The 13,490-nt window shown below is 46.5% G+C and overlaps 1 long non-coding RNA gene across 1 annotated transcript in view; it reads left to right on the forward strand.

Annotated features, from left to right (window-relative positions):
- LOC148001890 (uncharacterized) overlaps positions 1 to 10,733 on the forward strand; it is a 30,764-nt gene extending 20,031 nt beyond the window's left edge. Inside the window, exon 3 of the long non-coding RNA XR_015635816.1 lies at positions 10,361 to 10,733. This is a non-coding gene — a long non-coding RNA (uncharacterized LOC148001890). The remainder of the gene's footprint in view (positions 1 to 10,360) is intronic.
- Positions 10,734 to 13,490: the final 2,757 nt, after the last annotated feature.

The following is a 13,490-nucleotide window of genomic DNA, read 5'->3' on the forward strand; positions in this document are numbered from 1 at the left end:
TCTCAAACACAAAGCAACACAGATAGTAAACATATAAGCTTGTTTAAAATAAGAGTCTACTTCACACTCACCCCCACATACAGAGGCACACATTGCACATGTGCCTGCAAAAGATAGTTGTGAATATGTGATACAAGAGAACAATAGTGCCCAATACATGCCAGGAGCTGTGTAGGTGACAATGGAAATGACAGCAATGGTGATTACCACAATAGTGGTGGTGGTGGTAGTGGTGGTGGTGATGGTGATGATGTTGTTGTTATTGGTGGTGGCGATGGTGGTTGTCTTAGGGTTCTCTAGAGCCAGAGGACTTATGGGTAGTCTCTATATAGTAAGAGAATTGGTTGATGACTTACAATGTGTAGTCCAACTCCCCAACAATGATCAGCAGTAGCTGTGAATGGAAGTCCAAGGATCTAGCAGTGACTCAGTCCCATGAGAAAAAGAGAGAGACTCTTCCTTCTTCCAATGTCCTTATCTAAGTCTCCAGCAGAAGGTGTGTCCCACGTTAAAGGTGTGTACCACCACGTTTGGATCTGGGACTTTCTTTGTCCCAGTTAACCTTGAACTCAGAGATCTCCTTGCCTTAGGCTCCTGGGATTCATAGCCACTTTGCCTCAAGATCTCCATACCAAGATCCAGGTCAGAAACTTGTATCTCCCAGCCTCAAGATCTGGATCAAAGGTGAGCCTCCCAATTCTGGATTGTAGCTCATTCCAGATATAGTCAAGTTGACAACCATGAATAGCCACTTCAGTGGTGGTGGTGGTGGTGGTGGTGATGATGATGATGTTAGTGGCGATGGCCATGATGATGGTGGTGATGGCAGTGGTAGTGGTGGGGGTGATATCACCACAATGATGAGGATGGTGATGATTTCTAATGCTCAGTTGGTCTAGACATTTGCCTTATTGTGGGGCCTCATGGACTTTATTAGGAAACTAGTATGACTGGCCGTAGACAAATCATCTATACCTCTGTTTCCTCAGATGTGCAAGTGTATGGGAAATTTAGCTACGCGAACGACAACGGTTCCCAGTCTATCTCATGGTCCTTTGCACTGCACTGATCTCTACTCATGGATGAAGCTAATTGTTCTTTGCCTCTCTCCGTTTCACATCTTGCAGGGAGATGCTCGTTACACAGCACCTTGGGAGTGGTAGAGGCTTAATTACAGGCATTCCAGGTCCTGTCGGTGGTGAGCGCTGGGCTTGCTTTCTCTACATCTTGGTCCTTTTATATATGGCTCTCGACAACTTTAATTCCTGTTTCTTAGATCAGGCTAACATTGGTCTTTCCCTCTGGAGTTCTTTCTGTTCCTCCTGGGGGTTCCTTTCAAGACTACCCTGCCGTGAAAGTCAGTGGGATGATAATTGTGATGGCTTGTATATGCTCAGTCCAGGGAGTGGCACTATGAGAAGGTGTGGCCCTGTTGGAGTAGTGTGTCGCTGTGGGTGTGAGCTTTAAGACCCTCATCCTAGCTGCCTGGACACCAATCTTCACCTAGAAGCCTTCAGATGAAGATGTAGAACTCTACCTTCCTCCTGCACCATGCCTGCCTAGGTGCTGCCACATCCCCACCTTGATGATAATGGACTGAACCTCTGAACCTGTAAGCCAGCACCAATTAAATGTCATCCTTATAAGAGTTGCCTTGGTCATGGTGTTTGTTCACAGCAGTAAAACCTCAACTAAGACAATAGTGATATCTAGTGGTCATAGCTTACTAGCCTTATGGCTGAACTTGAATTTGAAAGTAACTTTCTGATAAAATTGACCCTGACTTAATGAAAAGGAAGTTTATCTGTAGTTTAACTTCAGAACTCTAGATTTTATCCTCCATGTAGCATGTTAACTCTGGACTGTGACATTCAGACCATCAGCAAGCAGCTTCCCAGGATAATAAAAATATATAGTGACCCTCTCCTCAGGAAACTCTGTTCAGGCAATGTGGTCTCACTGCTGTTATATCACAGGGTTGTCATTCCAAGCTTTACCTCCTGTGACGGGTTGGATCTAGAATCCTCTGCAGGTCCCTTGCATTGGAGACCTGGTCTTTAGCCAGTGGTGCTGTTTGGAGGTGGTAGAACCTTTAAGGGGTTCGGTTCAGTGGAAGGAAGGTAGGACTTAGGATTCGTTTTCGAGGAATTCCTTCCCTGGGGGAACAGAAACAATGTCTTCCCTTTCCAAGAAACGTCCTGACAACACCAAAGCCCATGCCATTAAAGTTTACCCAGGAGAGCCAAGGAGTGATTGGGCTTATGTACAGGGCATGGCTCAAGAGTTACTGGCAGGAACCTGCTTAACCCCAAAGACACTATACTGGGAAATCCTCACAGTGTGGACAAGGGCTTCCCCGTACCACATAAATGAAGTCCCTCTTCAGTTAACCTTCCCCAGTGAGTATAGATGTAACCTTAGGCCAGGACCCAAAATCCTTCCCATCTCCTGTGAAGGAATGGCAACAGCTGGTGATCTAACTGAATGTGATGGTCTCTTGAAAGCAGGCACAGCTGATCTGATTTTGCTCAGAGGGTAATGGACACACTGCACGACCCTCAAATACTCTTAAAGGAGATGTGGGACCCTGGCCTCTTTTGCCCCTTTGAAAGTGTCCTGAAGTGAGCCGTTGCCCCTACCACATGCTCTCTCTGTGATGAGCTGCTACTTTCCAAAAGCTCATAAGCAAAAGAGCCAACCAGCCTGTGTCAGTTACTTTTCTATTGCTGTAACAAAACACTACGCGCAAAAGCAACTTATGGAAGAAAGTTTATTTTGGCTCAGGGCTCCAAGGGTTTATCAAGAGTTTATCATGGAGGGAGACATGGTAACAAGAGGCAGGCTTGGCTGGAGGAACAGGAAGCTGAGAGACGGCATCTTTAACCACAACCACAAAGTAGAGATTGTGAACTGGGAGTTGGGTGACGCTATAAATTCTCGAAGTGCCTCCAGTGATGTAATTTCTTCAGTAGTGCTGAACTTTCAAATAACCTCTCAGACAGAGCCACCCACTGAGGACCAAAGGTTCAAATGCATGAAACTATGGGAAACAGTTGCCAGGGCCCATTTCTGCCTGCTTCTGTGAAAGCCTGCCTGTCAGGCAGAGTCAAGGCAAGTCAGGGTCTGCAGAGAGATTTCCTGGTGCATGGGATGATAAGAGGAAATACACTGAGGTTCAAGGCAAGGGGCCGAACGGTCTATTAATCTTGGTGGAAGGAACAGGGAGGCCTCCAGGTGGGAATAGTATCCTAGGTACATCAGCCATTTTCTCTGTTAGCTTGTGACTTTCTTTCCCAAGGTAGTGTAAAAAGTATAAAGACCAGGAGAAATACATCCTGGGCTGGCATGATAGTGACTTGTAGCCCTCCTGATTTCTAACCTTTGTCTCTGACTCTTCTTTCCGTCTTTCCTGTAATCATCCTCACTCCCTCCCCGCCCCCCAGAGGCCCAGTGCGACAGTTATCATTCAAACAACTACTGACAGAAACCAGAGGCCATGAACCTGCCCTCTTTACAGTTTGGTATTCGTCCCAGCAGTAGGGAGATGTCTGGCTTCTGTCTGCTGCTCCTAGACCTCCGCCAGTGTCAGTAAACCATGTCCTTGTGGTTACAGTTCCAGAACACATTGATACTCCATCTTCCAAAGCTTCTCTGCCTTCCCAACAAGCTGGAGTATGGTTTTTTTAAATGAAGTATGTTTTTTAATGAAAAAAAACTTCTACAAATGCAAAATAAACATTGGTTAAGCATTTTACTTAATTTCATTAACCCACGAGGGCACTAGCAGGATATTAGTTAAAAGGAAATTCCAAAGAGCAGATACATAGATAGCTCAGTAGGAGTTTACACAATTTTGCTTTAAGAATTAAATGAAACAAACAAACAAAAACTTTACACAAATTTGTTCTAAAAAATATGATTTGGTTTCATCCCTGGAAAAAGGTAATGGGTTGAACCTGACTAAGGGTCACTATTGCCGATTTGAAATGCCAGATCAAAGCAAGTTGGGAAGGAAAGGGTTGTGTGGCTTACACTTCCCTATCACTGTTTCTGAATGAAGGAAGTCAGGATAAGAACTTAAGCAGGACAGGATCCTAGAGGCAGGAGCTGATGAAGAGGTCATGGTGGAGTGATTCTTGCTGGCTTGCTCCCTAGGGTGCCCGTGGATGGCATCACCCACAACCCATTAATCACCAATTAAGAAAATACCCTACAGGCTTGCCTATAGCCTAACCTCATGGAGGCATCTCCTTAATTGAGGCTCCCTTCTCTCAAATAATTTTAGTCGGTGTCAAGTTGACATCCACTATCCAGCACACACCTTCTTTATAAACTTGTCAGTATCCCAGTCAGGGTCACTCTTGCTATGACGAAATGTCAGGATCAAAAACCAAGCTGGGGAGGAAAGGCTTACACTTGGCTTACACTTCTCAAGTGGAAACTTAAGGGTTCTTTAGAAAGTTGGTTGTGTTGGATGGCGTTTTATTGGGGAAAACACATGGAGGAGTGTTTTCCTGAAGTGGACAATGTTGAAAGGTTAAGGCAGACTCCTGAAGGAATGTTTAGCTGAGAGACACGCGAGACAGGATGTTCTGCTAAAGCAAGCACGTGAAAGGGCATGTGATGAAGGATTCTTGGCTAACGACACACACGTATCGGTCTGCCTTACATTGCATAGTTGAGCTCCATTTGTTGGGGCTCCATAGAGAGAAACACCAAGAAACTTCTGGTGCTGTGCCACAGCTTCTGTGCTTGCTGCTTCTGTGGACTCGGGCTGATTGGCAGAGTGATGTCAGCTGAGACAGACATGCATGCTGAGGCAAGACCTGCGGAGGACACGTGATGCTCGAAGGGTGTCTACACAGAACTCAACGGACAGTGATGGAGGCTGAGTTTGGCTTGTTATAGAGCTAGCTGTGAAACCCTTGTTGGTCCTGCTTCTTCGCTTCCCTGAGAGAGGCGTATCCTCTCCTGGTGTCCCTCCTGGTCCCTCCTGCTTCCTCGTGATGAGGCTGAGACCTGGCTGTCTCTGCTAGGCCATGCCACTGCTGCTGATTTGTGTGTGCTATCCTGACTCTACAGAACTGGACCACTGGTGTATCCATGAAGTGTTTGCCTGCTGGAGCTGCTGCTGTTAACCTGTGAACTGAACTGCTGATTTCCAGACAACATAGATAAAAGTTGCTCCAAAGAAGCATTTCTAAACAGGTCCACCTCCCCCATATCCTGTCTTTCCCACGACCTCTGGTGGGTGTTGGGCTAAAAGAGAGGTTAAAACTAAGCCATCATTGAAAGTAGGATGTAAAAAAATTAAAGTTCCATGTCAGATTCTATCATGGAAGGAAGTCAGGACAGGAACTCAAACAGTGCAGGACCCTGGAGGCAGGAGCTGATGCAGAGGCCATGGAGGGGTGCTGCTGACTGGCTTGCTCCCTATGGTTTGCTCAACCTGCTTTCGTGTAGAACCCAGGACCACCAGCCCAGGGATGACATCACACACAATGGGCTGGGCCCTCTCCCATTAATCACTAATTAAGAAAATCCCTACAAACTAGTGGATAGCCTGGTCTTATGAAGGCATTTTCTCAATTGAGGTTCCTTCCTTTCAGATGACTCTAGCCCATGCCAAGTTGACAAAAATTGGCCCACCATACCTCTGGGTATGAGCAACTTATGCTTTTTGTAGTTACTTCTCAGATTGAAACTAGGATTGTTTCTCAGAGACCACAGTGCATAGGAAGATCTCATAAGCATCAAATGCTTGCCAGCATAGGTTAGACACCTGGAAGATATTCTCTAATCAGTTCAAAGGTATTTTCTTCTATCTTATGTTCCTCTCTTTTCTCTTGGTTAGCCCATCCTGGTTCCCAGTGATTCTCTTGGTTAACCCATCCTGGTTCCCAGTGATTCTCTTGGTTAACCAATCCTTGTTCCCAGTGATTCTCTTGGTTAACCCATCCTGGTTCCCAGTGATTCTCTTGGTTAACCCATCCTGGTTCCCAGTGATTCTCTTGGTTAACCCATCCTGGTTCCCAGTGATGCTCTTGGTTAACCCATCCTGGTTCCCAGTGATTAACTTGTACTTTTTATCTTTTGCTTCCATGGCAAGGTGAGCTCTATTTACCTGTTCTTAACAGTGGAGAGGAAGGCAGCAGGGGCTGCAGGAACTCACAGCCTTTGCTGCTCAGCACGTCTTCATCTACCAGTTTCCCCAGGTGGAGTGCCTCTGTTTACCCTCCCTCGCTCTGAGAGTATGTTTGGTGCAGGCAGCAGCTCTCACAAGTCTCAGAAGATCTCTGACTTACCCTTTGTTTGTGTGACTTACCCTTTGTGTGACTTACCCTTTGTTATCTCTGTACCCGTCCTTTCAAGGACGAGATTCAGAGGGGTCTACAGGGTTGGGTTGCTCCTTGTGCCTCCTCGCTTTCCTCCTGACTGGGAGGGTGTGTGCACCTTCCCAGGCTTTACTGCTTTAACAGTCTAGCATTTCTCTACACAAGTGAATGAATCAAGGTACTTGATAGTTTATTCTGGGCAGGTCTTATTAAATGGTAAATTTGCTATGTGGGCTGGTAGATGGGTATTTTGAAGGTGGTCAGGAAGTCTTGCTGTAGCGAGCAAAGGAAGCAGCACCAAAGGGCCCAGCTCAGCAGACCCCAGGCTGGTTCACAAACATCTTGTGACAGTGAGATCATCTGTCGTGAACACACGCAAGCGGGTTCCCAGGGTATGGATACAAGGTAGAACTATTATTCAGTGCTGAACCGTGCTCAGTATTAGTCACACAGAGGGAAGCTCTCTTACATCCTGGATTCTCTGGGTCAGAAGGACAATCTTCTGCATTGTTTGAGGCTATAAAAACTTCAGTTTACAAGGCCATGGAGGACTCAGGATTCTTGGCCTGGGTGGAAGAGGGAGGGTGGATGCAGTGAGTCCATCTGGCTTTATGGGCTGAGGAGGGAGTGTGCTTTAGTGTCAAAGAGAAGCTTCTTCTAGTTTCTTTCTCTTCTCATGTCATGTCTTTCCTCTACAAAGCCTTCCCTCTCCCACTGAATGTTTCCTTGCTGGGTATGCTATAATTCCCCTGAGGCCTCCAGGCCAAGGGCCCAGTTCTTTTACTTCTTGCCTCCAGGGTAGAACTCAGTGCCTTGTTTGCTCATATCTGATACACAAGTTTTAGAGAGAGAGAGAGAGAGAGAGAGAGAGAGAGAGAGAGAAGACTGGACCTGTATGAGTCTTTGAAATCCAAAAGCCCACTCCCAGTGACACATCTCCTCCAACAAGGCCACACCCACTCCAAAAGGCCACACCTCCAGTCTTTCTCAAATAGTTCCACTAACTTGGGATAATGCATTCAATTGTATGAGCCTGGGGGGCGGGGGACCATCCTCATTCAAACCACGATATATAGACACATGTGTTCCTAAATATAACCTACTTACTCCGTAAGGTGCTACCTGTATGTTTGACTTTGTTGGCGGACTGTTTGGAACTGGCCAACCAACTGTCCCCTCCATTCCCCAGCTTTCCTCAGTGCCCTCTAGCTCTGAGAGCCCAATTCCAATGGCTATGTCTGCAAAACACCCCCACCAAAGGCCCAGGGAACATTGTGGAAGAGGGAAGGACAGATTGAAGGAGCTGGAAGATCAGGGACTCTGCTGTGAGGTTGTGTCTCCTAGTCTGATCAGAAGCTACACCCATGAAGTCTCACAGGCATGGCTGCCCAAAGGGGAGCTGAACAAAGGTAGTGCCAATGAGCAGCCCAAATGAATGGAGAAACACTCACCAGGCCTCAGCCTGGGTATTTGTCACCCTTAGGTGCCGACTCAGGGGACTCTGAAGTCCATACGAGCCAGCAGAGCTTGTAAGTACCAGGGACAGTTCCACCATGCAGAGAAGGGAAGCTTCTGAGGTGAAAGTAGCTGATACTGACAGCACACCCCAGGCACAGTCCTCCCACCACACTCTCAGATCACAGTCCTCCCACCACACCCTCACATCACAGTCCTCCCACCACACCCCAGGGACAGTCCTCCCACCACACCCCAGAGACAGTCCTCCCATCACACCCTAGGCGTAGTCCTGCCACCACACCCCAGGCATAGTCCTCCCACCACACCCTCACATCACAGTCCTCCCACCACACCCTCACATCACAGTCCTCCCACCACACCCCAGGGACAGTCCTCCCACCACACCCCAGAGACAGTCCTCCCATCACACCCTAGGCGTAGTCCTGCCACCACACCCCAGGCATAGTCCTCCCACCACGCCCTCACATCACAGTCCTCCCACCACACCCTCACATCACAGTCCTCCCACCACACCCCAGAGACAGTCCTCCCATCACACCCTAGGCGTAGTCCTCCCACCACACCCCAGGGACAGTCCTCCCATCACACCCCAGGCATAGTCCTCCCACCACACCCCAGGCACAGTCCTCCCACCACACCCCAGGGACAGTCCTCCCACCACACCCCAGAGACAGTCCTCCCACCACACCCCAGAGACAGTCCTCCCATCACACCCTCACATCACAGTCCTCCCACCACACCCCAGGGACAGTCCTCCCACCACACTCTTACATCACAGTCCTCCCACCACGGGGAAAGGGGTTGCAGCAGACTCCAGGTACTCAGTCCACCCCTCAGACTTGGTGGATTCCAACATCAGCCAGCATGGATACTTCTTCATTAAAAATCAAGCTCTCTCCTTTTGCTGTTATTGATTCACTGGAATAGTCTGACACAGGATCTTGATGTATAGCCGCCATAAACCCACTATGTAGCTCAGGCTGGCTTAGAACCCACAGATCCTCCTGCCTCCTAAGCGCTGGGATTCTAGATGTCCACCACACACATTAATTTTTCTAAAGAGTTGTTTTCATTATTTTTCTTTTCTTTCTTTTTATTTTTACATCTATGGGTGCTGTAGCTGCATGTATATCTGAGCACACTGTGAGTGCCTGGTGCCCATAGAAGCCAGAGGAAGGTACCAGATCCTCTGGGACTGGAGTTTCATCTGCTTACGAGCTGCTATTTGGGTAGTGGGAATTAAACCCAGGTCCTATGCAAGGGAAGCCAATATTCTTAACCTCTGAGCTCTCTCCTGGTCCTGCTTCACTTCTCTCTCTCTCTCTCTCTCTCTCTCTCTCTCTCTTTCTCTTACATTTGTTTAATTGAGTTTATGTATTTTCACTTATGTTGAAGTCACATTTCTAATTTCTTACTGTTTTCTATTCTCTCTCACATTCTTTCTCTCATTTTCTGTTTTTTATTGGTGTGATGTGTGTACACACCTCCCGCAGCTGGAGGAGAAGGAGGAGCAATGGGAGAAGGAGGAGGAGGAACAGCAGCAGCAGGAGGAGGAGGGGGAGGAAAAGCAACAGGAGGAGGAGAAGGAGGGGGAGCAGCAGCAGGAGGAGCAGCAGCAGCAGGAGGAGGAGGAGCAGCAGCAGCAGCAGCAGCAGCAGCAGCAGCAGCCTCAGACCTACTCCCAGGGTCCTAGCATTATATACCTTTTCTAGAGTCACCAGAATTCCAAATATCACACAATCGCAGAAACTGCATCTGGCAAAATCACATCCTTGCTAGAGCACGAGGCAAATCACAGTCAGCTGCTGTGGACAGCCTGAAGCAGCTCCATCCTGCACCTGCGATGGAGACAAAACCATATTCCTATGACCGATCTCTCTCTCTCTGTCTCTCTCTGTCTCTCTCTGTCTCTCTGTCTCTGTCTCTCTCTGTCTCTGTCTCTGTCTCTCTCTCTCTCTCTCTCTCTCTGTGTGTGTGTGTGTGTGTGTGTGTGTGCGTGTGTGTGTCCACACTCCTGTATCTACCTCCCACCTACTTCTCTGCAGAGGGCTGAGATTATGGATGGAGGCTACGTATCCTGACTTTACTCTGGATCTGAACCCAGGTTCTCATATTTGCTTCACTCATTGAGTTATTTTCACAGATCTACCTTTTTTTCTTTAAGCTCACTTCTTTCTCTCCCCCTTTCTTTTCATTATTTATGTTATTCATTCTTTTTTTTTTTTTTTTGTACAGGGTTTCTCTGTGCTAACTGTCCTGGAATTCTTTATGTAGACTGGGTAGCCTTGAGCTTAGAGACACACCTGCCTCTGCCTCTTGAGTGCTGAGACTAAAGGTGTGTGCCACCATGCCTGGCTTATTTTATTAGCATTATTTTTATCCTTTATGATCTTTAGGCTCCCAGTTCGTTCTGCATTATTTTAGCCTTTTTCTCTTTTTCTGGTTATGGATGATATTGTAGTTATCTCTAGCTGGTTTTTATGGTCTATATCTGTTTTGATTTGATGTTGTTGCTACTATGAACGTTTCTTTCCTTTTTTTCTTAGCGATGCCCGGGATTGAGGCCTCCAAAGGGTTTTCTCTAAGAATGGCCTCTGCATGAACCTGCAAGAGATATTAACCCAGCAGGTACACAAATGGCAACACGGAGACACAGGGAACCTGGAACGGTGACACGCAGCAGTACAAAATGCAGAAGCTCACAGCTCTTCCGTAACCTAAGACTATGAAAGGCTGGAAATGCCACCGACTGATTTTTAAGTTTAAAGTCTTGTCTAAAGAAAGATGTATGACCTCATGACCTCAGAGAGGATTTGGGCAGACAAATGAAGTAAAGATATGGACAAGAAGTTTGACGACTTGGATAAGAAATTCGACCATGGGATAGAATCATGAAATAAAGAGAAATCTTGAAACCAGATTGAAATCTCGATAAATAAACTTAGTAAATCAAATGGACAGGCCACCGCAATAGAATAGAAAAGAAAACTGAAAAGTTAATCATGATCACAACATGCAAGACCCAGGTACATGATTAAGAGATAAAACCTGGGGCTGGGGATTTAGCTCAGTGGTAGAGCGCTTACCTAGGAAGCGCAAGGCCCTGGGTTCAGTCCCCAGCTCCGAAAAAAAGAACCAAAAAAAAAAAAAAAAAGAGATAAAACCTATGAGTATGTTGTGTAAGGGAGGGAAGTGAGATACAGACTAAAGGGACAGAAAGAAGCTATTCTCTATAAACTCAGCAGAAACATCCCCAAATCTTGGGAAAACACATGGACTTTCAAACGAAAGAGGAGTTTAGAATCTCCAATATAGAGGACCACGACAAACAAAACAAAACAAAACCCTCTCTGTGTTATACTTAAGATAAAAAGAAAGTTGAACAAGGACAGTTTGGAGTGCTGTAAGACACAAGTGCAGCATATTGGAGTAGCGGGAGGTTCCTCTAAAGGCGGACAGGCACAGAATGATGTAGTTCAAGTCCTGATGGCAGTAACTGCTAACTAAGATTACTCTATCACTGAAGTTACCTATCCTTTAAAATCAAAGGGTCGAACCAGCAGGACTGCTTAGTGGGTAATGCATTTGTTGCATAAACCTGATAAAATAAATTTAACTCCCTGAATCCATGTAAAGGTGGAAGGAGAGAAAGGCCTCTACAGTGCTGTCCTGTGATCTCCACATAGGCATTATAGCGTATGTGTGCTTATACACACATCAATAGACACACAGCAATACACACGGGCACTGTGGCATATGCGTGCTTATTCACATATCATACATAGAGCAACACACAGGCCCTGTAGCATATGTGTGCTTACATACACACAGCGATACAAAATTAAACTAGAAATAGGGGCCATCAGATAAGCAAAAGGTAAAGGGATTTATGACTTGAATATTGCTAAGGCAATGATGACTACCATGACAGTGCCAGGAGTATTACACACAGAAGAGGAAGAAAGGTGTATCAGCAGCTTGGGAAACAGTGAATCTTAGTTGGAGATCTGATAAAAAAAAATGACGACAGAATCAGATATTATTTTGATTCTTGGCAAATCAGCAAATCTCGAATTTTAGACGAGTTGGAGAGAATTCAGCAAACACATTCCAATAATAACAATTATTGAAGGCTTTAGCTGTAAGTCATAGAACACTAACCCCCATCTACCCAGAAGGCACTGCTGCTTCTCTGTAACCAGCCTTTCCAAACCCAAGTCTGCTGTCCCCCAACTCTTTTAAGATGCAAAAAGAAGTATTGTAGCATTGTTATTGACCGTGGATGTCACAGCAGGAGAAATTGCACACTAGTGGGAGGCTTGGGTGTCTGACCCCAGCCTCTGGCTTCTAGGTTCCTGGGCAGAGTAAGTATTCTAAGAAGTGGGATCTCTTGGGGAGAAGCAGACAGTCTTCAGTGGAGACAGCAAGCTGAGCTGTAGTTTACTTACAGGGAAAGGAGGCAAGACAGCAGAGGGAGGAAGGAGGCACAGAGAGCACACACACAGAAAAGTGTTCCTCAAATTTGAGACCCCTTTACCACGCACTCACCTCCTTAGACTCAATCCACTGTTTGGTACAAACCAGACATGTGCGTATAGCTTTGAAAATAAAATGTAACCATTGTAAATAGCTTTAAATTATTTTCCAGTAGGCAAGCAGTGTGGTTGTGGGTGGTGGAGGTCAAAGGAAAATCTCAGGTGTCAATCTTCAGGCACTAACTGATGTGTTTATAAAACGATCAAGATGGGAGGGATATGTTCTGTGGAGGTGTGGGGGAGGGGGGTGCTTCTGCGGCCAGTGCTGAGGCATCTCTTTCCCCTGAGGGACCCACCACAGGATGGAGTAGTATAGAATAGAGTTTATTCAGGGCACGGGGAAGGGAGTTAAAAGGGTAGTGGGGCAGAGAAAGGTGGGGAGGTATGGGAGGACAGAGCAGGGACAGGAAGGCAAGAGCAAGAGAGAAAAGAGAACGAGAGAGAGAGAGAGAGAGAGAGAGAGAGAGAGAGAGAGAGAGAGAGAGAGAGAGAGAGCGCGCCAGCAAGCAGCCCCTTTTATAGTGTCAGGCATACCTGGTTGTTGCCAGGTAACTTAGGTGGAGCTTAGACAGAATGCTAACACTAGCTACCTTTGTGTTTTACCTCTGGTCTGAAGCTTGCTGGGCAGGTGTGGCTGGCTGGCAAAACGCTAAAATCTGCCGGTTGCTGTATCTCCAGTACTGTCTCTCTCTCTCTCTCTCTCTGTGTGTGTGTGTGTGTGTGTGTAGTGCAGGTACCCTTAGAGGCCTGAGGCATTGGATGCTGTATTCTCTAGAGCTGGAATCAGTGGTTGCCATTTGCTACCTCACACAGGTTTTGGGAATTGAGCTCCAGTCCTTGACAAGATTAGCATAAGTTCTTAACTGCTATTCTCTCTAGCTCCTCACCCTGTTATTACTCAGGATTTCAGCTTGCCAGTATTTTACTGATGGAGCCATGGCCTCTGCCTTCCCCTTTGCCTTTTGATCAGAGGAAATGAGAAAGATGAATAATTGTTTGGGACATTTGGAAAGATATAACACAATTTTACAAACACTTGTAAATATCAATTGAGTAAGTCACAGTGAGGTGTAATGGCCACAGCTGCACATCCTTTCTCTGTCATTAGGTTTGGGCTGAAAGCCCAGTGAGGCAGCTCTGC

Source organism: Rattus norvegicus, chromosome 13, assembly GCF_021556685.1.
Source record: "Rattus norvegicus strain SHRSP/BbbUtx chromosome 13, alternate assembly SHRSP_T2T, whole genome shotgun sequence".
NCBI classification, from domain to species: domain Eukaryota; kingdom Metazoa; phylum Chordata; class Mammalia; order Rodentia; family Muridae; genus Rattus; species Rattus norvegicus.